General features: G+C 44.6%; 1 protein-coding gene across 3 annotated transcripts in view; it reads left to right on the forward strand.

The window, feature by feature from the left end:
* ZBTB20 (zinc finger and BTB domain containing 20) overlaps window positions 1-23646 on the forward strand; it is a 1237294-nt gene that overhangs the window by 784635 nt on the left and 429013 nt on the right. For all 3 annotated transcript variants that reach the window (XM_040339120.1, XM_040339122.1, XM_040339123.1), the window contains one exon: window positions 7068-7134. The gene's annotated coding sequence lies outside the window, so the exon portion shown is untranslated. The remainder of the gene's footprint in view (window positions 1-7067; window positions 7135-23646) is intronic.

Here is a 23646-nt window from a genome sequence, read left to right on the forward strand (position 1 = left end):
ACCTGGCCCTACTTAGTGTAGGCTTTTCCCAAGAGTGACAGGCTATGGGAGGTGTGGAAGACAGACCTGCCTGACCTTAACCACTTGACCACTGGGCACGAAAACCCCCTTAATCACCAGACCAATTTTCAGCTTTCGGTGCTCTCACAATTTGAATGACAATTACTCAGTCATACAACATTGTACCCATCTGAAATTTTTGTCCTTTTTTTCCCACAAATAGAGCTTTCTTTTGGTGGTATTTGATCACCTCTGCGGTTTTTATTTTTTGCGCTATAAAAGAAAAAAGACTGAAAATTCTGTAAAAAAAAAAAAAAAAATCTAGTTTCTGTCATATTAGCAGGTTATTTCTCACACACAGCATATGCATACTACAAATTACACCCCAAAACACATTCTGCTATTCCTCCCGAGTATAGCGATACCACATGTTTGCGACTTTTACACAGCGTGGCCACATAGAGAGGCCCAACATGCAGGGAGCACCATCAGGCGTTCTGGAGCACCCAGGCCAATTCTGACATTTCTCTCCTACATGTAAAAATCATCATTTATTTGCTAAAAAAATTACATAGAAACCCAAAACATTATATATGCTTTTTTTTCAAAGACCCTAGAGAATACAATGGCGGTTGTTGCAACTTTTTATCTTGCACGGTATTTTCGCAGCAATTTTTTGAACGCGTGTTTTTAAAAAAAAAACAGTTTTGTGCTTAAAAAAAAAAAAAACAGTAAAGTTAGCCCAATGTTTTTGCATAATATGAAAGATGAAGTTACGCCGAGTAAATAGATACCCAACATGTCACCCTTCAAAATTGCACACGCTCGTGAAATTGCGCCAAACGTTGCTACTTAAAAATCCCCATAGGCGACGTATTGCAAGGTATTGGAGTATTGAGGGTATTGCGGAGTATTAGGGGGGTATTGCAGAGTATGGGGGGGGTATTGCAGAGTATGGGGGGGGTATTGCAGAGTATGGGGGGGGGTATTGCAGAGTATGGGGGGGGTATTGCAGAGTATGGGGGGGGTATTGCAGAGTATGGGGGGGGTATTGCAGAGTATGGGGGGGGTATTGCAGAGTATGGGGGGGGGGTATTGCAGAGTATGGGGGGGGGTATTGCAGAGTATGGGTGGGTATTGCAGAGTATGGGGGGGTGGGTATTGCAGAGTATGGGTGGGTGGGTATTGCAGAGTATGGGGGGGTGGGTATTGCAGAGTAAAATAAAAAAAATGATGAGTGCAATACTCTGCAATACCCCACCCCATACTCTGCAATACCCCACCCCATACTCTGCAATACCCCACCCCATACTCTGCAATACCCACCCCCCCAGGGTGGGTATTGCAGAGTATGGGGTGGGGTATTGCAGAGTATGGGGTGGGGTATTGCAGAGTATTGCACTCATCATTCTTTTTTTTTTACTGCAGAGTATTGCGCAGGGATGGCTGGATCTGTGACTGCAATTGTCACAGATCCAGCCCACAGTGCGGCGGCTGCTGCTGCCGCCCGATCCCCCCCCCCCTCCCTCTCCTCTCACACTGTACCGAACGGTACAGAGAGGAGAGGGAGGAACCGGCGTCATTACATGACGCCGGTTTGTTTACAAGTGATCGCGCCGTCATTGGACGGCGCGATCACGTGGTAAGGAGCCGCTTCCATTGGCTCCTTACCGCGAGTGCTGTTGCTGCGGGTCCCGTAGACCCGGCGAGCACCGGCGATCGCGTGTGCGCGCCCGCTCGGGCGCGCACAACGCAGTCTCTGGGAGGACGTACATTGACGCCCTCCTAGAGTACAGGAACCGCTCTGTAGCCGTATTTTGGCTATAGGGCGGTTACCAACTGGTTAACAGGACAAAATTATTGATTTCATCAAAAGACAGGTTGGTCCAGACTAAATTCTTACATAGGGCGTGTACCCTCCAGAGGTTACAAAGAATTTACCCTCAGAGATCTCCGGATTGCCTGCCCAGAGATGGATCGAATCTTGGCCAGTCCTTGTTGAACGGGCTGAGATTCGATCCATCTATGGCCGGCTTTAGACAGGAGCTAAATAATCTACCAGCATGTCTTTGGTGTGTAGGAGGAAACTGGAAGTACTCACACAAGCGCATGGAGAACATGCAAACTCCAAGCAATTAGTAGCGCCGTGGTTGGGATTACGAATTGACGACACTAGTGCTGCTTGGCGGAAGTGCTTGCCACATAGCCACTTATTGAACAAATACACATGTATAACAGGTTGCATGTTGAATGGGGAAGAGAGGGGACATTTTTAACAAGTGTCATGTGTTATGTCAATAGTCTCCTTCCCAGGCGCTTTGTTCCCCATATTCAAGATTCAGGTTTTCTTCCAAGGTACGAAGTTTATTCTTCAGGATAGACAAGAAAACAGTCAATGCTTACATAATGACAGCTGGTAACACATGGTAAGATGGTAATTCAGATGGTTTCAGAATTAGATGGTACATCTCTCTGCTGGGCTTCCATAGTGAAAGCTTCCTGCTGGGTGGGCTTCCTACCCACATCTCCCTGCAGGGTCGGGTGACCCAGAAGTCCTAGCTAGCTAGATACCCACTCCACATGGATTCTTATACTGTTCTAAAAGCTGAGCTAAGCATATTTACTTTTAGAATAGCTCCAAGAAAGGTGGTGAGCTCCTGTCACAAACGTAACACCCACTTGTATATATATAAGTAACACATCTCCACCCATTGTCTTGACGTAGAACTCCAAAAATACATGTAACCTACACAGCAACTGACCTTTGTCTGTCCTCAAGAAACCTCAAAATGGCCATGTTTAAATATTAATTCTCAGAAACCTTTATCACATAAAATAGTAATAAATTCCAAATCTAACAATCTCATGGTATCCAGTTTGAAAAGTTTGCTGGGCTTTCCAATGAGAAAGCCCAGCACTTGCAGAATGCTTTTTGGCAGCCTATGTATAATTGAATAATTAAGCTGTTTCTGCATCTATTAGGAGGGGAGGGGCACTTTACTTCTGTGTCATTCAGTTAGTTTTAGCCCAACATAATTTAATTTAGAAGATAAAAAATTTAATTAGATAAAATCCCTATGCATTCCATTTAAGTAAAAAAAAAATGTCAGCAGCATATGAAGGGATATGCATTTCTCCAGTTCTGCAGATCTTCCAATTAATTTGATTTTATTTAGAAGTCTTGATAAAACATGCCTGTCATTTCCCACATGCTTTGTTGCCATGTACCCCTTTGAAGCGAGAAACACTACCCCATTCTTTGTGACACATTTAGCTCCACCCTAATTAAGATTTAATCCCTGGTGTGAGACGACATCACCAGAGAAATCTGCTTCAGCGAAGCCACAACTGGTCCGGGGTCAAACGCCTGATCTCTCCACCCCTGCCAATATTCCACACCATGAAAGCGCAATAAGAATGCCAAATGATGTTACAGTAATCAGCATAGCATACAGATGTCCCATAACTAAAGGAAAATGTTAACCCGTGTGTTCTGCAATCCCCCTGACACAAACTCAAGAATCTCCATAAAATTTGGTTTCCTTTCTCTTCTTTTATGGTGTGCATCAACCTGAAAGCGGGTGTTAAGTCAAAAACTTAGTTTTTTTCTATTTTTGGAGTGAAGGGTTATAATTCCTGTTGAGGTTATACAACCTTCCAGGGAACACATCTCTCTAAATCAGCCTTTCTCAATCTTTTTAACATGGAGGAATCCTTGAAATAACTTTCTGGTCTCAGGGAACCCCTGCTAGTAATTTCTGTATCTACAACGCATGGTTATATTAGTGGCCTGGTCACTTAGAAGAATGTTCCTCACAATGGTGGTCATTGGAAAGAACCCCCCCCCCCCACTTACAGATAGCTAAAAAGATCAATGCTGTCAGTGGGAACTTATGTAATGCCACATACACACGATCTGAAATTCCGACAAGAAAAGTCCGATGTGAGCTTGTTGTCTGAAATTCCGACTGTGTGTAGGCTCCATCAGACTTTTTCTGTCAGAATTTCCGCCATCAAAAGATTGCGAGCAGGTTCTCTATTTTTACGACGGAAAAAGTTTCTATCGGAAAATCCGCTTTTCTGTATGCAATTCTGACGTGCAAAAAAACACGCATGCTCAGAATCAAGCAGAAGAGCCAAACTGCCTATTGAACTTCATTGATCTCGGCTCGTCGTACGTCTTGTACGTCACGGCGTTCTTGACAGTCAGAATTTCCGACAAGATTTGTGTGACTGTGTGTATGCAATACAAGTTTGAGCCAACATTCCGTCAGAAAAAATCCACGGTTTTCTTGTCTGAATTTCCGATTGTGTGTACGTGGCATTAGAGGCGGAAATTCCCCATTGCTCAAGGAACCCCTAGAAACCTCTAGAAGAACCGTAGGGTTCCACGGAACCCTGGTTGAAAAAGAGTGCTCTAAACAGAGCCCCAGATAGCTGTAAAAACCAGACGGGTTGCACTTTCCTACTATACCCAAAACTAAGATTTTTTTTTTAGATGGTTGTAGATTTTTAAAGAATATTTCCTAAAGCCATTTTTATGCTCTTTTTTTAGTAGTTATTATTTTTTTTTTTCAGTGGACCTTCCCTCTCCTCATTCACTTAACATCCTTGCACTCCTCCCCCCTCTCGCTCTCACAATGGAACATCAATTTCAACTTCCTCTTACCTTTTTTGAGGGGGACATCTTCCAACACTTCTTGGATCCTCACCGAGGCGAGAATGAGTGCCCCCTTACCTCTACTTTTCTGGGGTATCACATCACAGATCCCAGGGGGCGCCGAGTTACTATACTGAGCATGTGCTTATACCTGTCAAGTCTCTAGTGTGAGGCCGGATTGCTGAGAGGGCGCCCCTTGCGGCTAAGTGCACCGCACCCCTGGGGATGAGACAGGGAGTGCGGGGCCCAAAGGTGCACGGATTGCCAGGACTGCTGCTGACTGGGTAGATGCAGGCAGAAGGTAGCTGGGGTGCGCTGGAAGAGCAGACTCAGTAGCCGTGCAAGGAAGGGTTCTGGTGCGGTATCGTAGGTAAACCAAGAACGGAGTCTGGAGCCAGGCCAGGGGTCATACACAGGAATCAGTCCAAGGGAATTTACAGGAACAAGCCAAGCCAGGGTCAAATGCGAGGAGATGAGCAGAGTCACAGGTTAAACCGTAAGCCAAGGGTCAAGCCAGAGATTCAGTATACACAGGATACAGGAGACACAGGAAGCTGATGATAATCCAGCAACCTGTATGCGCCAGTGACAGGTTTAAATAGGCCGGGGGTGTGGCCACACAGTCACAACGTGCGTGCACGCCTGTGTGTCTATGCGCGCCGTCTGGTGTGCGCATCTGCGTGCGCACATGCGCAATGGAGTAAGTCTGGCGCGGCCATGATGGACACTGACAGGAATGCCAATAACTTGGCTATTTCCCTGACAATGCCCATCATCGGGAGGCCAGCTGGTTCTTTCTGGTTCTTGCAGCCAGCACACAGATGATGAGGGAGATCCACGTCATCAGCAAGAACATGTTGAGGAAAGTAAAAAGGTAGTGCTGGGCCTGAAGGGTTATATTAAGGTAATGATGTTGGTTTAACTGAGCTGGTTCTTGGTCAGGTGGCTTCTACACCCCAGGGAATCTCCACGGTCTCTTAGGCTTGTAGTGTAATGTAATGAAAATTGAAATTGAAGTGCCACACCATTGAGAAGAGGTCCACATACAACTCTAGTCCATTAAAAGTCAGAGGTACAATCTTTTTTGATTGTACACCTGACTTTTAATGAACTAAAGATGTATCTGGTCATGTCTCTTATCAGCGGTGTGGCGCCTCAGTTTCAATCAGCGGTAACCTGGTGAGACAGTGACCCCATGATGACCTAGCAAAAGAACTGGTTTTGTGGTGGACTATCGGAAATTTGCAACAGGATAACTCTGGATCCGCAGGACCTGGGAATATATACAGTATACGGAAGTTAAACCACCAAAACAGGTTAGAGATACAAAGAATTGGGCCCCATCGGTTATGTGGACCGACATTAGATCTCATACATTTATAGTCCTCATGTTCTCCAGCCTTACCTGGACCCTGTTCAGCTGGTGGAGGGGACCTTGGTTCTTAGGATGCTTTCATAACCAACTACTCTTATCTTCTTTCATGTCTTGAGGTGATTGACTATGTGTGGGCCCCATCGGTTATTTATCCACCGGTTACATTTTTTTAAACTTGTTTTAAAATTAACCGATGGATACCTAACCAATAGAAAAAAAACGATCGTTTGTAGGCACGTTCATCGGTTAAAAATCCACGCATGCTCAGAATCAAGTCGACGCATGCTTGGAAGCATTGAACTTCATTTTTTTCAGCACATTGTTGTGTTTTACGCCACCGCATTCTGACACGATCGTTGTTTTAACTGATGGTGTGTACGCACGACTGACCATTAGTCAGCTTCATCGGTTAACTGATTGAAAAATCCATCAGACCGTTCTCATCGAATTGACCGATCGTGTGTACAGGGCATAAGACTCTGGGCAAGCTCAAAATCAATCCTTGACACAATCCACCAAGTTATTTTCTTTGCCATTTTAAGGTTAAAGCTTTAGTTTTTGTTCATGTCCCTACCTAGCCATGGTTTCCTGTCTGGTCGAGAGGGACCTAGCGATCATGGCTCCAGTTCCAGTATTTGTATTGATTTTAACCATATGGCAGGCTGGGTGTGGGAGTCTCTCCCAGTTCAACCCATTAGGTGTTCATAGACAACATTAGATTTCATACCTTTATAGTCCTCATGTTCTCCAGCCTTACCTGGACCCTGTTCAGCTGGTGGAGGGGCCCTTGGTTCTTAGGATGCTTTCATAACCAACTACTCTTATCTTCTTTCATGTCTTGAGGTGATTGACTATGATGGATGCAATTCGCTTTTGTACCAATGTAACTGCATTTTGGCTCTCCACCATTGAAAAATTTACAATAAAACGTTACTTAAATAAAAACAAAAAAATAAAAACAAAAACTAAATGGTGCTAAAAGTTCCACTTTAAGGGCTGTTTAATAATTTCCACCTTCCGTTTGTATTGCAGTTTTGATACTGGTCTGGGCTGTGAACACTAGAAGACACTACAAGTAAGGATATAGAGACATCATTGGGTGAGTACAGCCATAGTGGAGCATATATTACCAAGATACATCGATGATGCTTTGTTTTTTAAAGATTTTCAAATCCAAGAATTTGGACTACTAGAGGACAAATTGTGAACTGATGAATGCCTGTTGTATTTGTTTTACCTGTTTTACTGATAACATGTCTTTAAAAGGTTAAAGTATATCTAAAGCCAGTTTTTTTTTTTCTGGATAGGGTAACGAATGGTATAAACCTTTGTCAAGGTTTTTTGTGCTTGTGTCCCACTGGGGAGATTTTCCTTTACTTCTTGTCTTAAGGTGCAGCAGAAAGTGAGAGAAAATCCCTACAAAGTAAGAAAAATCATCACTTAGATGTCACTGGAACAAGTGTCCTAATTGGAAATTTTCCCTCTATTCCTATTCCAGTGACAACCAAAAAATGTTTTGATCTTCCCTTAGTTTCAGCCCTGGTAGCAATGGTCTCATGACAAACAGAGAGGTTGAACCTCCCCAGTAGGAACACTGACTGAAATAAAAACCTGCCATTGTCTGCCAATAGTCCTGTGGATTTCAAATTGGTATTTTTTTGTTTTGTGGTCTCCATTTATTCACAAATTATTTAAGATTATAATTCATTCCCATTGCTATTAGCTATATTATTATTATTATTGTTATATTTGAGGGATAATTATTATTTTATCCAATTTTAAACAAGACCTGATTATTATTCATAATTATTATAATTATTATTATTATTATTATTATTATTATTATTATTATTATTATTATTATTATTATTTACTGTAATTAAAAATTCCTTTCTGTTTTATTGGATTTTAGCATTTATTTTGTCATCATTTTAATATCTGTATATGAATTGACATTTTCTGAAAATCCCTTTCAGTTTTTTAGTATTTTTTATATATTTTTTAAGTTGATGTGCCCCTAGTACCAATCGAATCAATATAAAAAATATATATTTGTTTTTATGTGGATTTTGTAGCTTTAAAATAGGGGCTGACCTTTGAACCCCCAGAACGCGTTTGGCTGTTCTGTGTTGTCTTCTTGTGAGCAAATCTCAATGTTAAAAGCTTTTGGACCCTGAGACCTTTTATTTGGTGTTCCCATTGGACTTTAAATAACTATAAAAACCTGACATGGGTTCTAACCCTTCCCTACACTATCTATTTTTTTTTCTTTTTCAACTGGCTTTGGATGCACTTTAACTAAATTGTGAAATGTAACTTTGCCTTTTCTGCTTGGTGAGCTCCAGCAAGGAGTACGTGGATGAGTTCCCAATATGTGTAGTACCGTGGCAGAGGGAGTCTGCTTTGAATGACCTCATTGGTGGCAGTTAGAGGAAGCCTGCATTGAAAGACCTCATTGGTGGCAGTTAGAGGAAGTCTGCATTGAAAGACGTCATTGGTGACAGTTAGAGGAAGTCTCCAATGGAAGTCCTCATTGGTGGCAGTTAGAGGAAGTCTTCATTGAAAGACCTCATTGGTGGCAGTTAGAGGAAGTCTGCATTGAAAGACGTCATTTGTGGCAGTTAGAGGAAGTCTGCATTGAAAGACACCTATAAAAACCTGACAAGGGTTCTAACCCTTCCCTACACTATCTATTTTTTTTTCTTTTTCAACTGGCTTTGGATGCACTTTAACTAAATTGTGAAATGTAACTTTGCCTTTTCTGCTTGGTGAGCTCCAGCATGGAGTCCGTGGACGAGTTCCCAATATGTGTAGTACCATGGCAGAGGGAGTCTGAATTGAATGACCTCATTGGTGGCAGTTAGAGGAAGCCTGCATTGAAAGACCTCATTGGTGGCAGTTAGAGGAAGTCTCCAATGGAAGTCCTCATTGGTGGCAGTTAGAGGAAGTCTTCATTGAAAGACCTCATTGGTGGCAGTTAGAGAAAGTATTCATTGAAAGACCTCATTGGTGGCAGTTAGAGGAAGTCTGCATTGAAAGACATCATTTGTGGCAGTTAGAGGAAGTATTCATTGAAAGACGTCATTGGTGGCAGTTAGAGGAAGTCTGCATTGAAAGACGTCATTGGTGGCAGTTAGAGGAAGTCTGCATTGAAAGACCTCATTGGTGGGGGGTAGAGGCAGTGTGCACTAAAGTACCTCATTGGTTGGAGTTTGAGGAAGTCTGCACTGAAAGACCTCATTGGTTGGAGTTTGAGGAAGTCTGCACTGAAAGACCCCATTGGTGGGCGTTGGAGGTACTCTGCTTTGAAAAACCTCACTGGTGGCACCTAGAAGTTGATAGGCCACTTCCACTCTCTCCGGTTAACCTCAAGTTCTATACCATGTTTGAAAAACATTTTTTGGAGTTTAAAATGTTTACAAACACATTTTAAAGGGATGCAATGAGAGAGATATTGGGGCTGCCATGTTTTACTCCTTCTAAAAATGCTAGTTTCCTGGCAGTTATAATGTTCCTTTTCCTTCCATCATTTATTTTACTGTTGCAAAACAGGTGCAAAGATAAGAACTTTTTTTTTTTTACTTTTTCAGGAAAGGTGACATAATTATAGTGGCAGTGTGCCAGCACAAAAGCCAGGCAACTAGCATTTTTGTATCAACAATCATTAGTTTGATCCATTTTATGAGATTATCTTTATATTGTACACTGCATGTGCATCCTTGAAAAAGTAGACTTTGTTCCAAGAAACGTGTTGGAGGAAATCTGCATCTGATTGATTGATTGTGATGTATGCAATAATGATGCTATAATGGATCTTTTGTTGTGTTCCTTGGTCAAGAAGATCATTTGTAAATGTCATAGTACCTGGATTATGTTGAGATATTTTATGTATGTGTCCGTATTAAAGCGAAATTTAGAAATTTTGTATAATCTGCTGGCTTACTATGAGTTAAGTCCAAAGAGCAGCATGCCACCCCATAGACATATCCAGGGCTTTTTTTTTTTCTTAGGGAATAGGTACAGGTACTTCCCTTTTTATTCTCAGGGAATAGGTGCATTTACTCCCCCTTTCTGAGTCACCCTTTTGTCTCCACCCCCCTACACACCACCAAACACTGTTCCTTGGTTCCACCCCACCCCCTCCCTTCCTCCCCCAGTACTGTCCCCTTAAGAGAATACAGGACCAAGTATTTTTTTTTTTCCTCAGGGAATAGGTGCAGGTACTCCCCCATTTATGTGTCACCCCTTGTCTCCTCCCCCTACGCACCACCAAACACTGTCCCTTGGTTACACCCCCCACCCCCCCAAAGCACTTGTATATCAAAGCATTTTTTTACAGAATATAAAAGAGAAGAGAGTTAGCAATAAGTTGCTAACTGTTGTACCTTCATTAAATGTAACCATATTGCTACACTTAGAGGTGCCTCTCTTCTTTTTTATACTCAGTTGTGATATGACGCTGCTCTTATATCAAGACATCGCTTGTATATCAAGGCAAAATTTATTAAAACATTTTGCTTGTCTTGCAAAACGCTCTCAAACTCAAGTTACTCTCAAAACAAGGTTTTACTGTACTGTCCCCCCACGTTTTTGCTTAAAAAAAAATCCCTGGATGTATCTCTTTTATTTATAACTGACAGTTTTATGGAGTGCCGGGAGTACAGCAATTGCTACACTCCAGGCCTCTGAGAGGAGAGATGCCCGTCCTCTCTGCTGGTCATTCACAGAAGGCTTTGTATTCTGTATTTAGGTTCACATAATACAAAGCACTCTGTGATTGGGCACGTCCTCTCTGCTGGTCATTCACAGAAGGCTTTGTATTCTGTAAATAGGTTTGCATAATACAAAGCACTCTGTGATTGGGCAGGATGAGGGGGAGAGCGATTCTGTAGCCGCTGAACCAGAAGGTCCAAATGTCAGAGCATCGGAAGGATAGCAATAACTGTACTCCTGGCGCTGGGTAATAATGTAAATCTAAATGAAAGAGATAAGTTCAGGAGGTGGCATGCACCTGATTGGATTTAACCCCAGTAATCAGGCACATTTTACAAAGTGGCTGAATTCCTGGAGTTTAGGTTTAAGTTTCTGCATTCCACAAGTTTCGATGTTCATTCCTGGGGGTTGTTTTAGAAAGATTGTTTTCTTTTCTTGTTTATTTTTTATTTTTTGCAGTGTATTCAGTAAATCATGTAATTGAGGGGAAAACTACCATCACAGTTGCAATTGTGTCTCTCGCATTATTTACAGTTGTAATATTTTACATAGTGACTGTATATTGTGATCTGTATAAGGTCAGCGTCTTCTGTTTTGTATGGACAGCCCTGAGCTTTTCTTTATAAGTGATTTCTGAATGATTTGTGAATTATTTGATGGCAATGTTCACATTTGTTGCTGTATATGAAGATCCTGTTATATAGGAATGCTGGAGGTAATGAGGACGGGGATGAGTCCCGGGTACATATAGAGTATCAGTTTAATCTGAACCCCAATACTACTCTATACATTACATAGGCTGATGTTGTGTTATAATATAGAGGTCAGTGCTGGGGGTATTATACTGAATGGTGATGTGTTATAATATAGAGGTCAGTGCTGGGGGTAATATACTGAATGGTGGTGATGTGTTATAATATAGAGGTCAGTGCTGGGGGTAATATACTGAATGATGATGTGTTATAATATACAGGTCAATGCTGGGGGTAATATACTTGTGTTATACTATAGAGGTCAGTGCTGGGGTAATATACGGAATGATGTTGTGTTATAATATAGAGGTCAATGCTGGGGGTAATATACTTGTGTTATAATATAGAGGTCAATGCTGGGGGTAATATACTTGTGTTATAATATAGAGGTCAATGCTGGGGGTAATATACTTGTGTTATAATATAGAGGTCAATGCTGGGGGTAATATACTTGTGTTATAATAAAGAGGTCAATGCTGGGGGTAATATACTGTACTGAATGATGATGTGTTATAATATACAGGTCGGTGCTGTTGGTAATATACTGAATGGTGATGTGTTATAATATACAGGTCAATGCTGGGGGTAATATACTTGTGTTATAATATAGAAGTCCGTGCTGGGGGTAATATACTGAATGGTGGTGATGTGTTATAATATACAGGTCAATGCTGGGGGTAATATACTGAATGGTGGTGATGTGTTATAATATACAGGTCAGTGCTGGGGGTAATATACTGAATGGTGGTGATGTGTTATAATATACAGGTCAGTGCTGGGGGTAATATACTGAATGGTGGTGATGTGTTATAATATACAGGTCAGTGCTGGGGGTAATATATTGAATGGTGGTGATGTGTTATAATATACAGGTCAATGCTGGGGGTAATATACTTGTGTTATAATATACAGGTCAAAGCTGGGGGTAATATACTGAATTGTGGTGATTTGTTATAATATACAGGTCAATGCTGGGGGTAATATACTTGTGCTATAATATACAGGTCAATGCTGGGGGTAATATACTTGTGTTATAATATACAGGTCAATGCTGGGGGTAATATACTGAATGGTGGTGATGTGTTATAATATACAGGTCAGTGCTGGGGGTAATATATTGAATGGTGGTGATGTGTTATAATATACAGGTCAATGCTGGGGGTAATATACTGAATGGTGGTGATGTGTTATAATATAGAGGTCAGTGCTGGGGGTAATATACTGAATGTTAGATAAAAGGTTAGGGCAGTGAAGGGACGAAATAGGCACCACATCCCAATTGAAGACACATATAGGAATACAAACAGTGGGATTTTTGAGGTGCCAAAAAATGAGTTTACAACATAATCGTATGAAATAAAATTATTATTTTATTCAGTTTAAAATTTTTAAAATAACAGTAAAAATATTCAAGGTAACATGCAATTTATACCACAGTGCAGCCACTTCTGCTCTACACGTTTCGTCTTGAAGAGCTTCCTAAGGAGAGGAATGTCATGAATCGAGTTTACATCCACTTTAAGGATTCTTGGCTGTCTCGAAGTTTTAGCTCCCTCCATAAATTTTCTATAGGATTAAGGTCTGGAGACTGGCTAGGCCACTCCATGACCTTAAGGTCCTTCTTCTTGAGCCACTCCTTTGTTGCCTTGGCGGTATGTTTTGGTTCATTGTAATGCTGGAAGACCCATCCACGACCCATCTTCAGTGTTCTGACTGAGGGAAGATCCAAGATCTTACAATACATGGGCCCCCGTATATTGACCCCTCAATGCGGCAAAGTCGGCCTGTACCTTTACCACAGAAACAGCCCCAACGCATCATGTTTCCACCTCCATGCTTCACTGTAGGGATGGTGTTCTTTGGGTCATAGTCAGCATTTTCTTCCTCCAAACACAGCTAGTTGAGTTAATGCCAAAGAGTCTCATCTGACCACATAACTTTCTCCCAATCCTTCTCTGAATCATTTAGATGTTCATTGATGGGACTGTGCATGTGCCTTCTTGAGAAGGGGGACCTTGCAGGTGCTGCTGGATTTCAATCCATGGCGGCATATTGTGTTACAGATGGTTTGTTTGGTGACCGCCTTGAGATCATTCACAAGCTCCTCCTGTGTAGTTCTGGGCTGACCCCTCACTTCGTTCTTACCCCATGAGGCGAAATCTTGCATGGAGTTCCAGACCGAGGGCAATTGATGGTTATTTGGTATTTCTTCCATTGGCGAATAATCGCTCTCACAGTTGTCTCCTTCTCACCAAGCTTCTTGCTGATGTTCTTGTAGCCCATTCCAGCCTTGTGCAGGTCTACAATCTGGTCCCTGACGTCCTTTGACAGATCTTTGGTCTTGCCCATGATGGTGAGGGTTTGAATGGAAGAATGAGATTCTGTGGACTGGTGTCTTTTATACAATTAACGAGTTGTCGTTCGGAGAACCTTCTTACATTGACAGGACTAATCTGGGTACCACATGAGCACCTACTGTAGCCAGGCTGTTGGGGGGGGGGGGGGACAGAATTATTGTTGGTTGGTTGGGGAATCAAATACTTATTTTTCTCACTGAACTGCATCTAAATTTATAATATTTGTATTGTGTGTTTTTTCTGGATTTTTGGTTGATATTCTGGGCCAGATTCACAGTTGAAATACGCCGGCGTATCTACTGATACTCCGGCGTATTTTCAAATTTGCCGCGTCGTAGCGTTGTTTTGAATCCTCAAACCAAGATACGACGGCTTTAGGCTTCGATCCGACAGGCGTACGGCTTCGTACGCCTTCGGATCGTAGGTGTAATACTCCGGCGCCCGCTGGGTGGAGTTCGCGTCGTTTTCCGTGTCGGGTATGCAAATGAGCTATTTCCGACGATCCACGAACATACGCGCGGCCGTCGCATTCTCCTACGTCGTCTCTAGTCGGCTTTTTCCGGCGTATAGTTAAAGCTGCTTTTTTGCGGCGTATAGTTAGACTTGCCATGTTAAGTATGGCCGTCGTTCCCGCGTCAAAATTTTAATTTTTAATTTTTTTTTGCGTAAGTCGTCCGTGAATCGGGATGGACGTAAGTCACGTCTAAATTTAAAAAATGACGTCCTTGCGACGTCATTTCGCGCAATGCACGGCGGGAAATTTAGAAACGGAGCATGCGCAGTTCATTTGGCGCTTCATTTAAATGAAACACGCCCCCTAATTGCCGATTTGAATTCCGCGCCGTTAGGCCGCTTGAGATACGCTACGCCGCCGTAATTTACGGCGCAAATTCTTTGGGGATTCAAACCAGCAAAAAGTAAGTTACAGTGGTGTAACGTATCTCACATACGCTGCGCCAATGTATTTGTATGTGGATCTACCCCTCTGTCTCTATCATATAAAATACACCTATGATAAAAATTACAGACCCTTCATTTCTTTGTAAGTTTGCAGGGGATCAAATCATTATTTTCCCCACTGTAAGGACAGATTCAGGTGCTTTTATTAGCTTTATTGCCATGAAATTATATATTTTTTTCACATAGCTGTGTAATAATGGGTTTATTTTTTATTTTTATTTTAATATGTACTTGGAGTTTTTGCACTAAATTGTATGAGCACCTGAGAGGTGACCGGGACCTGTCAGATTACATTGGCGTGTCTTTCGGCACGTCTCGGCGATCGCAGCATGACGCGGTGCATCCGGCGCTCTCACAGAGCTGTCCTTTTATTTCCACAAACACTCGGCACGGTACAGAAGGGAGAGGCAGGAAGACAGCTTCACGCCAAACACGTTGTGTAAGAATACACTGCGGCCTCCTCATTACTCCTTGATATCGAGAGACGCCTGACACACTGGGATGGCGGCCAGCCGCTGCCTCGCCCTTTTTTTTTTTTTTTTGTGACCGAGTGCCCAGTATGCCTTGCAGGCCTTTCACTGTAAACCTTAACAAAACAAAAAAAAACAATGCGGTGCCAATCTAGTCATCTCTTGCTGGATTGTGCCACCTGTAACAAGTGCAGGATGAATGAGAAGAGGAGGAGTGACGGCGCACGCTCGCCGTCCATTGTGAAGGCCACATCTGCCAGTGCAGAGTTTCAGCAGAAAAGGTGCCTCTTCTTGTTGTTACAGGAGACCTTACAGTAACGGTGGCTGTGCATGATTAAAAAAAAAAAAAAAATGATCAGTTCAATTTTTAGGAACTATCAACAACACAATCGATCAATACGCCATGCACTGGGGAAATTGTGATCAATAGTTGGAAGATCGCAAATCGCTACTCTGTTTTCACTGTGAAGTATTCTGATTGATTGAAATACACTCAAATTTATGAACAAAGCGTCTCGGTGCTGCTGAACAATGCAACGCAATTGATGATTTTCGACCCTTTTGAGTTTGATAGGATCAGGTCAGTCGATCAGAAGGGAAGTGATGGCTGTTCTATTAATTGTTGATTCAATCTTTTCAAGATATTAAAGGGAAAGTGTGTATGGCCTAGTACACACGAGAGGATTTCCACGGATTTGGATCCGATGGAGTGTACTCACCATAGGATCGAAATCCGCGCCGAAATCCCATCGCGATGACGTGTCGCGCCGTCACTGCGATGATGACGCGGCGACGTGCGCGACGCGGTCATATAATGAATTCCACGCATGCGTCGAATCATTACGACGCATGCGGGGGATCCATTCGGACGGATTGATCCGGTGAGTCTGTACAGACCAGCGGATCAATCCGTTGGGATGGATTCAAGCGGATAGATTTGAAAGCATGAAACAGATCCGCTGGGTTGTACACACCAGCGGATCTATCCGCTGGAACTGATCCGCAGATCAATTCCAGCGGATAGATCCTCTCGTGTGTACGGGGCCTATGGCACCATAAAATGTAAGGGCCACTCAAATTGCCTTGACTCCAACCCTTTTTTACAAATTATCAATTGAAACGTACCTGTAAGGTACTTACCTTACCCTCATCTTCTGAGTCTCTGGGTGTGACATCACCGGCCTTCCAGCAGGAATCCTGAGTAATACAGAGCGGACAGAATCTTCCAAGAAAACACTCCACTCCATGGCAAGAGCTTCTTTGGCTGATCTGTATTTCCCAGGATCCCGGCACAAGGAGTGTGATGCCATCCTCAGCTTGGTTCCACAGGTGGAAGATGGGGGATAAGGTGAGTATACATCTAGCTTCTTCCTTTACAGGTACATTTTAAACCTACTAGTAGTAGGTGATTTGGGAAGGGGGCCCAGGCAGTCTAGATGGACCTTACGTTTTACTACAAAGGTAGTGTCACGTTCAGGGGTCAGGCTTAGAGACCAGTAGCTATAGCAGTAGAGAAGCTCCCACCAACCTGCTGGATAAGTACAGAAACCGGTAACCCTGGCTGATAACATGGCTCACCCTAGGTGCGGAGTCTAAGCACTAACCCGTATTCCCCAGAGCTCCTGATGGTGGAGATGGGTTTTGCTGCATGTTAGTACCAGGTCACGTTCCTCAGGATCGCCCCACCAGGAGGTGAGCAAGCCAGGGTCCAGTTGCAGATATATCAGTTAGGAATCAGGCAGAAGCATAGTCAGTAAACAAGCCAAAGGTAATGAGTGGTACAGATTGGGATCAAGCAGATGCGTAGTTGAGGAACAAGTCAAAGGTTGTAATGAGTGGTTGCAGGTTTTGATCAAACAGAAGTATAGTCAAGAAACAAGCCAAAGGTCAGTAGCGAGTGGTTGCAGGATTGGATCAAACAGCAGTATAGTCAAGCCAAAGGTCAGTAATGAGTGGTTGCAGATAGGGATCAAGCAGGAGCTTAGTCGAGGAACAAGCCGAAGGTCGGTAACGAGTGGTTTTAGGTTGGGATCAAGCAGAAATGTAGTCGAGGAACAAGCCAAAGCTCGGTAACTAGTGGTTGCAGGTTGGGATCAAACGGAAGTATAGTCGAGGAACAAGCCAAAGGCCGGTAACTAGTGGTTGCAGGTTGGGATCAAGCAGAAGTATAGTCAAGGAACAAGCCAAAGCTTGGTAGTGAGTGGTTGCAGGTTGGGATCAAGCAGAAATGTAGTCGAGGAACAAGCCAAAGGCCGGTAACCAGTGGTAGCGATGATACGGACGGCAGCAAAAGTGACATGAGTGAGATATCGGCTGGAGAGAGTACAATAGTCTGACAAACAGGAAGTACAAAGGCATGGCTTAAATAGGAAGTTCATAGGAGGAGCAAAGGGTTCGACGTTGAAGAGAAACTGAGTTCAAGGCAAGGAATTGTCCAGGGAGCTGTCTAGCATACCAGGTGGCTCAGTAAGAAGAGAAACTGACAGAGCAGAGCAGAAGTCGCAGGTTCAGACCGGGTTCACATATGCCGTGGCCACCATTCGTTGCAGTGCACACAGTTCCATGTTCCAATTGTATTACATTCCTGTGTAAATTACATGCGGTGTCTCTGGGGTGCGTTTTGAGCCACGGATTTGTATGGTTCAAATCGCACCGCATTTACGCCAAGCTGATGCAGGACTCTCTTTTTTTTCTTTTGTCTGGGTGTTCGCTCTAATGCGATCCAATTCTGCAGATCGCGCTGCATTTTTGCAAACCAATGGCTAGGTCTCGTTAGCTTAACATAGGCCCAGATTCACAAAGCACTTACGCCGACGTATAACACGTTACGCCGACGTAAGTGCAAATGTGCTCCGGCGTATGTGTTCGGCAGACCCACAAACCAACATGCGCCTAAAAACAGGCTACACCCCGCCGACGTAGCTTGCACACGCCGGCGTAGGGTGGGCGCACATATGGGCTGGGCGCATGGTGCTGCTCCCATTTATTAGCCATTCAAACATGCAAATGAGGGAAATACACCTATTCACGAATGTGCGCATGCTACGCGAGATGCGCGTAAGTTGTACGTCCGGCGTAAAGTTATTCCCCATAAATGAGGTGCAACCCGGCAACAGACATGCACAGGTCTGCACCAGGGAACACAAGCCGGCGTATTGTGCGCTGGACGTGTGTCTGGCTGGGCGTACGTTATGTTTACGGCGTACACGGTGATCCTGCGTAGCTTAGGCAGTTGTGCCGGCGTGGTTGTGAGCAGGCGCAGGGGGGTGCTGTGCATGCGTCCACGTCACGGCGCATGCGCAGTTCGTGATACGTACCTGTCTGGCGCTCGGTCCTTCATTTGCATGGGGTCACGCCTCATTTGCATGGGTTCACGCTCATTTCCACCTACGCCAGCGTGCGCCTTCGAAACCCACGCCACGCTGGCGCAGCGTTGGGAGCACTGGCTTGCTGAATGCAATGCTTGCCTCTCCGCGCTGCGTTGGCGTGGCGTACGGTGCTTGCTCTATGGCGGCGTAATGTGCGCCTTGCTCTCTGTGAATCTGGGCCATACACTTCGCAATCAGTTTGCATGGGTTGGTTGCGATTTAGATACGGTGCCGGTTGCGCTTTAGATACGGTGCCAAATCTGCAGCGACTTCGCTGTGAATTCCCGCCACGTTACTCCCTGTACACATATTTCTAACCCTTCGTTTATAGCAGACCGGTCTTCATATTGCATTTCTCTCACATGTTGCTCATGTCAGAGCTCTGTTATTAGGCGGCAGCCTGAGATTCCAGGGCTTGGCCAATCCCGGTGCTGTGAACCATCGTTGCGTTTCAGAGAATCTCCGCTCACCCAAAAAAAATAAAAAAATCGCCCAACACGCTTAGCTAAAAGTAGAAATGGGAAAAAGAAAACAATAGCGGTACTTATTACCGAAATTAATTATTGACAAGAATGTTTATTTCTATCAATAATTAAAAGCGTTTTCTTCGCTCATTACCGCGATCATGTGTTTTGCAGCTCTTGATATTTTATAACCTCAAGCAGATGATTGTGTATGTTTATATACTTTTCCTGCAGCAATAGGGCAATTAAACATCGCGTTGCTGTACAGAAGCAATCAGAAACACTTAGATGTACCTGCGGAGGGGACTTATTGGAGATTTGTCTTCCAAAAAAAAAAGGGGGGGGACTTTATGTTTCAGAAACATCTGTAGGAAGCCAAAAGGGTTGGTTAAACCTGATAGACGGAGGTTTTCCTTCTGCTACTCGGATTCTTCCTAAATCTCTATACAATAAGACATGATGAGAAGGGATGAGTGAAGGGATGAGCGAAGGGATGAGCGAAGGGGTTTCGGCAAAATTGATTTTAGCCCTCGGCAGAATTCTCCAGAAGCAGAAGTTCTCGATTTCACTTATTGAACTGCTCAGGCGACATTTTCTTTCTTTTGAAGGGTGTATCTTTTTGGCGGTATTTATGGTAGGTTTATTATTTTATTTTGTGTCCTTTTTTATTGGTGTGCAGGAGAAAATATGACTAGGGTAGATCAGAGGTCACCACCATCTAAAACTTCTAAACAACCCTCCAAAACTCCACCACCCCGTAACCCCAAGAATATTATTAAGAGCCGGTTCACACAGCTGCGGCACGACATCGGGGGCGACTCTGCAAGTCGTCCTGAAGACGACTTCTGTATAGAAGTCAATGCAGGTCGCCCTGAGCCGCCCCCGAAGTCGTACAGGAACCTTTTTCTAAGTCGGAGCGACTTGCGTGGCTCCTATTAGAACGGTTCCATTGCATTGAATGGGACGCGACTCGTCAGGCGGCTGAGCCGCCTGACCAGTCGACCCAGTGTGAACCGGCTCTAACACGTCATGGTCTTTTAACCACTTCCCGCCCGGCCTATGGCCGATTTACGTCCGGGAAGTGGTTATGAAATCCTGACAGGACGTTCCAGAACGTCCTGCAGGATTTCATGCCGCGCGCGCCCGTGGGGGCGCGCATCGCGGCGATCGGTGATGCGGGGTGTCAGTCTGACACCCTGCATCTCCGATCTCGGTAAAGAGCCTCCGGCGGAGACTCTTTACCACGTGATCAGCCGTGTCCAACCACGGCTGATCACGATGTAAACAGGAAGAGCCGCCGATGGCTCTTCCTCCTCGCGTCTGACAGACGCGAGTAGAGGATAGCCGATCGGCGGCTCTCCTGACAGGGGGGGTTCGCGCTGATTGGTTATCAGCGCAGCCCCCCCTCGGATCGCCACCCTGGACCACCAGGGATGCCCACCCTGGACCACCAGGGTGGGCAAAAAAAAAAAAAAAAAAAACAGAAAAAAAAAAAGTTAAAAAAAAAAAAAAAAAAAAAGCAGAAAGAAAAAAGATGCCAGTCAGTGCCCACAAATGGGCACTGACTGGCAACAATCAGTGCTGCCACCCCAGTGTCCATCAGCGCCACCCCAGTGTCCATCAGCGCCACCCCAGTGTCCATCAGCGCCACCCCACAGTGCCCATCCATGCCCAGTGCCCACCTAGCAGTGCCCATCTGTGCCACCCATAAGTATACATCAGTGCCGCCCATGAGTGCCCATCTGTGCCGCCTATGTGTGCCCATCAGTGCCGCCTATGTGTGCCCATCAGTGCTGCCTATGTGTGCCCATCAGTGCCGCCTATGTGTGCCCATCAGTGCCGCCTATGTGTGCCCATCAGTGCCGCCTATGTGTGCCCATCAGTGCCGCCTATGTGTGCCCATCAGTGTCGCATACCAGCGCCGCCAATCAGTGCCACCTCATCTGTGCCCGTCAGTACTACCTCATCGATGTCCATCAGTGCCATCTCATCGGTGCCCATTAGTGCCGCCATATCAGTGCCGTAATTGAAAGAGAAAACTTATTTACAAAAAAATTAACAGAAAAAAATAAAAACGTATTTTTTTTTCCAAATTTTCAGCCTTTTTTTAGTTGTTGCGCAAAAAAAAAAAAATCGCAGAGGTGATCAAATACCACCAAAAGAAAGCTCTATTTGTGGAAAAAAAAGGACGCCAATTTTGTTTGGGTACAGTGTAGCATGACCGCGCAATTGCCATTCAAAGTGCGACAGTGCTGAAAGCTGAAAATTGGCTTGGGCGGGAAGCTGCGTAAGTACCTGGTATGGAAGTGGTTAATAAACCAAAATAACAGTAAATAACAATATAACATTACAATGCTAACCATAACATACAAGGCCATTCACAACATCGCCCCCATCTACATCATCAACCTCATCTGTAGATATCGCCCAAATCGTCCCCATTCGCTCCTCCTAGGACCTCCTGCTCTCTAGCTCCCTTGTTACCTCCTCTCATGCTCGCCTTCAGGTCTTTTCCAGAGCCTCTCCCATCCTCTGGAACTCCCTGCCCAGGTATGTCAAATCAGCCCCTACCCTGTCGACCTTTAGAAAATCCCCTAAAAACTAATTTATTTAGAGAAGCCTATCCCACACCCACCTAACAACTGTCCCCGAGCCACCCCCATCAAATCATTCTCTGCAGCTATTACCTTTTGTACTACCACCCCTCCCTTTAGAATGTAAGCTCTACAAGCCGGGCCCTCCTGTACCTTCTGTATTGAACTGTGATGTAATTGTGTTGTCCCACCCATATATATAGTGCTGCGTAAACTGTTGGTGCTATATAAATCGTGTATAATAATAATATGTGTATATGCCCCCAGCCGCAAGACACCGCCTCGGGGACATTACCACTTGCCCACAGAAATTACAGGTGTACCATTACCTAGTCCCTATGATTGGACCACACCAACCAGAGGAAACCACACCAACAGATGGGTCCCCACTTACATCCCACAAACAGATTTTAACCCCATTGAAAGGGTCCCAACTGCCAACCCTATCACCGTAATACCTATCAACCTCTTACTTACCGAGCCAATACCGGGGAGGGACGTTCATCCAATGGCTTCCAGACTCTTGACTGTTACAGTCCAACCCCTTCCTGCAGTCTAATGTCCTACTCTTATACCCATCACCCCGTCTCCTCAGCCAATCATGTAGGTAGACCTCCTACATCTCCCTTTGACCACATTAGCTCTGTGGTGTCTGGTTCCCCTTCCATCCTGTCATGCTGGTGTCCTGTCGAGAAATGCCCCCTGTCGAGAAACGCCTGGCCGGAACTGTGCATGCTTAGTACGGAGCCGCCGAAAGCCACCGAACATCGTAATTTAGGATCAGCTGTAGATGTCGCCTGCGCACAATAGCCCACATTGTGCCTTAGGACTCCAGATGCTCGTGCAAGTCTGCAAGGGGTGGATTTCTTCATAATCGCCGCATGTGAGGGGCGAATGCCTACAGAAGGGGGCGTATTTTGTGTAGGCAGTATAGCAGATTAACAGCACTGCCCATCATTTCAAAATGCGCCCCCTTCTGTAGGCATCCGCCCCTCACACACGTCCATCATAAAGAAATCCGCCCCTTGCAGACTTGCACGAGCATCGGGAGCGTGTGGCACAATGTGGGCTATTGTGCGCAGGCGCCGTCTACAGCTGATCCTAAATTCCGATGTTCGGAGACTTTCGGCGGCTCCGTACTGCGCAAGTGCTGCGCCTGGGCATTATTCGACGGGGGGCATTTCTCGTCAGAATACCAGCCCTACGTTTCAGTCGTACCTTATAGCTCCAGGCCTGGCCTTCATCTCTAGTGTGAACGGGGCCTAAACGGCCTGCTAGCTGTATTTCTTTTTCCTTTTACCTTGTTTGTGTAATGAGAAACATCTTCAATTGCTCTCTGTGACACCGTTACCCGGCTTGTAATATTTTTGCTGATGCCGTCTCTGGAAGGTTGACGTCTCATGTATGTAAGCTGCCAGAACTACATCTCCCAAAAGTACTTTCATTGCACAAAGTGTGTGGGCAGGCTCCTGGGGGGGGGGGTTCAATTGTGGGGACAGACTCTTGTGGGTCAAAACAAAGCTTTGTAGGGAAATATACACTAACCTTCCATTACTTTATGACTACCTACCTAATAAAGAGTCAAGTGCAAGTTTTAGTGCAACAGGGTGCTCTGCAAACTCATAAATGGGCTGCCTAAAAGCAGCCTGTCATTACATGATAGTCTGAATGAACTCTAAGGCCCCGTACACACGAGAGGATCGATCAGCTGGTGTGTACGATCCAGCGGATCTGTTTCCGCGGATTTTTGTCCCCGGGGATGGATTTCCAGCGGATCAAAATTTCTTGACATGCTAAGAAATCGATCCGCTGGAATCCAGTCCAACGGATTGATCCGCTGGTCTGTACAGACTCACCGGATCAATCTGTCCGAATCCATCCCCCGCATGCGTCGTAATGATTCGACGCATGCGTGGAATTCCTTATACCACAG

This window comes from Rana temporaria, chromosome 2, assembly GCF_905171775.1.
Source record: "Rana temporaria chromosome 2, aRanTem1.1, whole genome shotgun sequence".
Classification (NCBI taxonomy): Eukaryota; Metazoa; Chordata; class Amphibia; order Anura; family Ranidae; genus Rana; species Rana temporaria.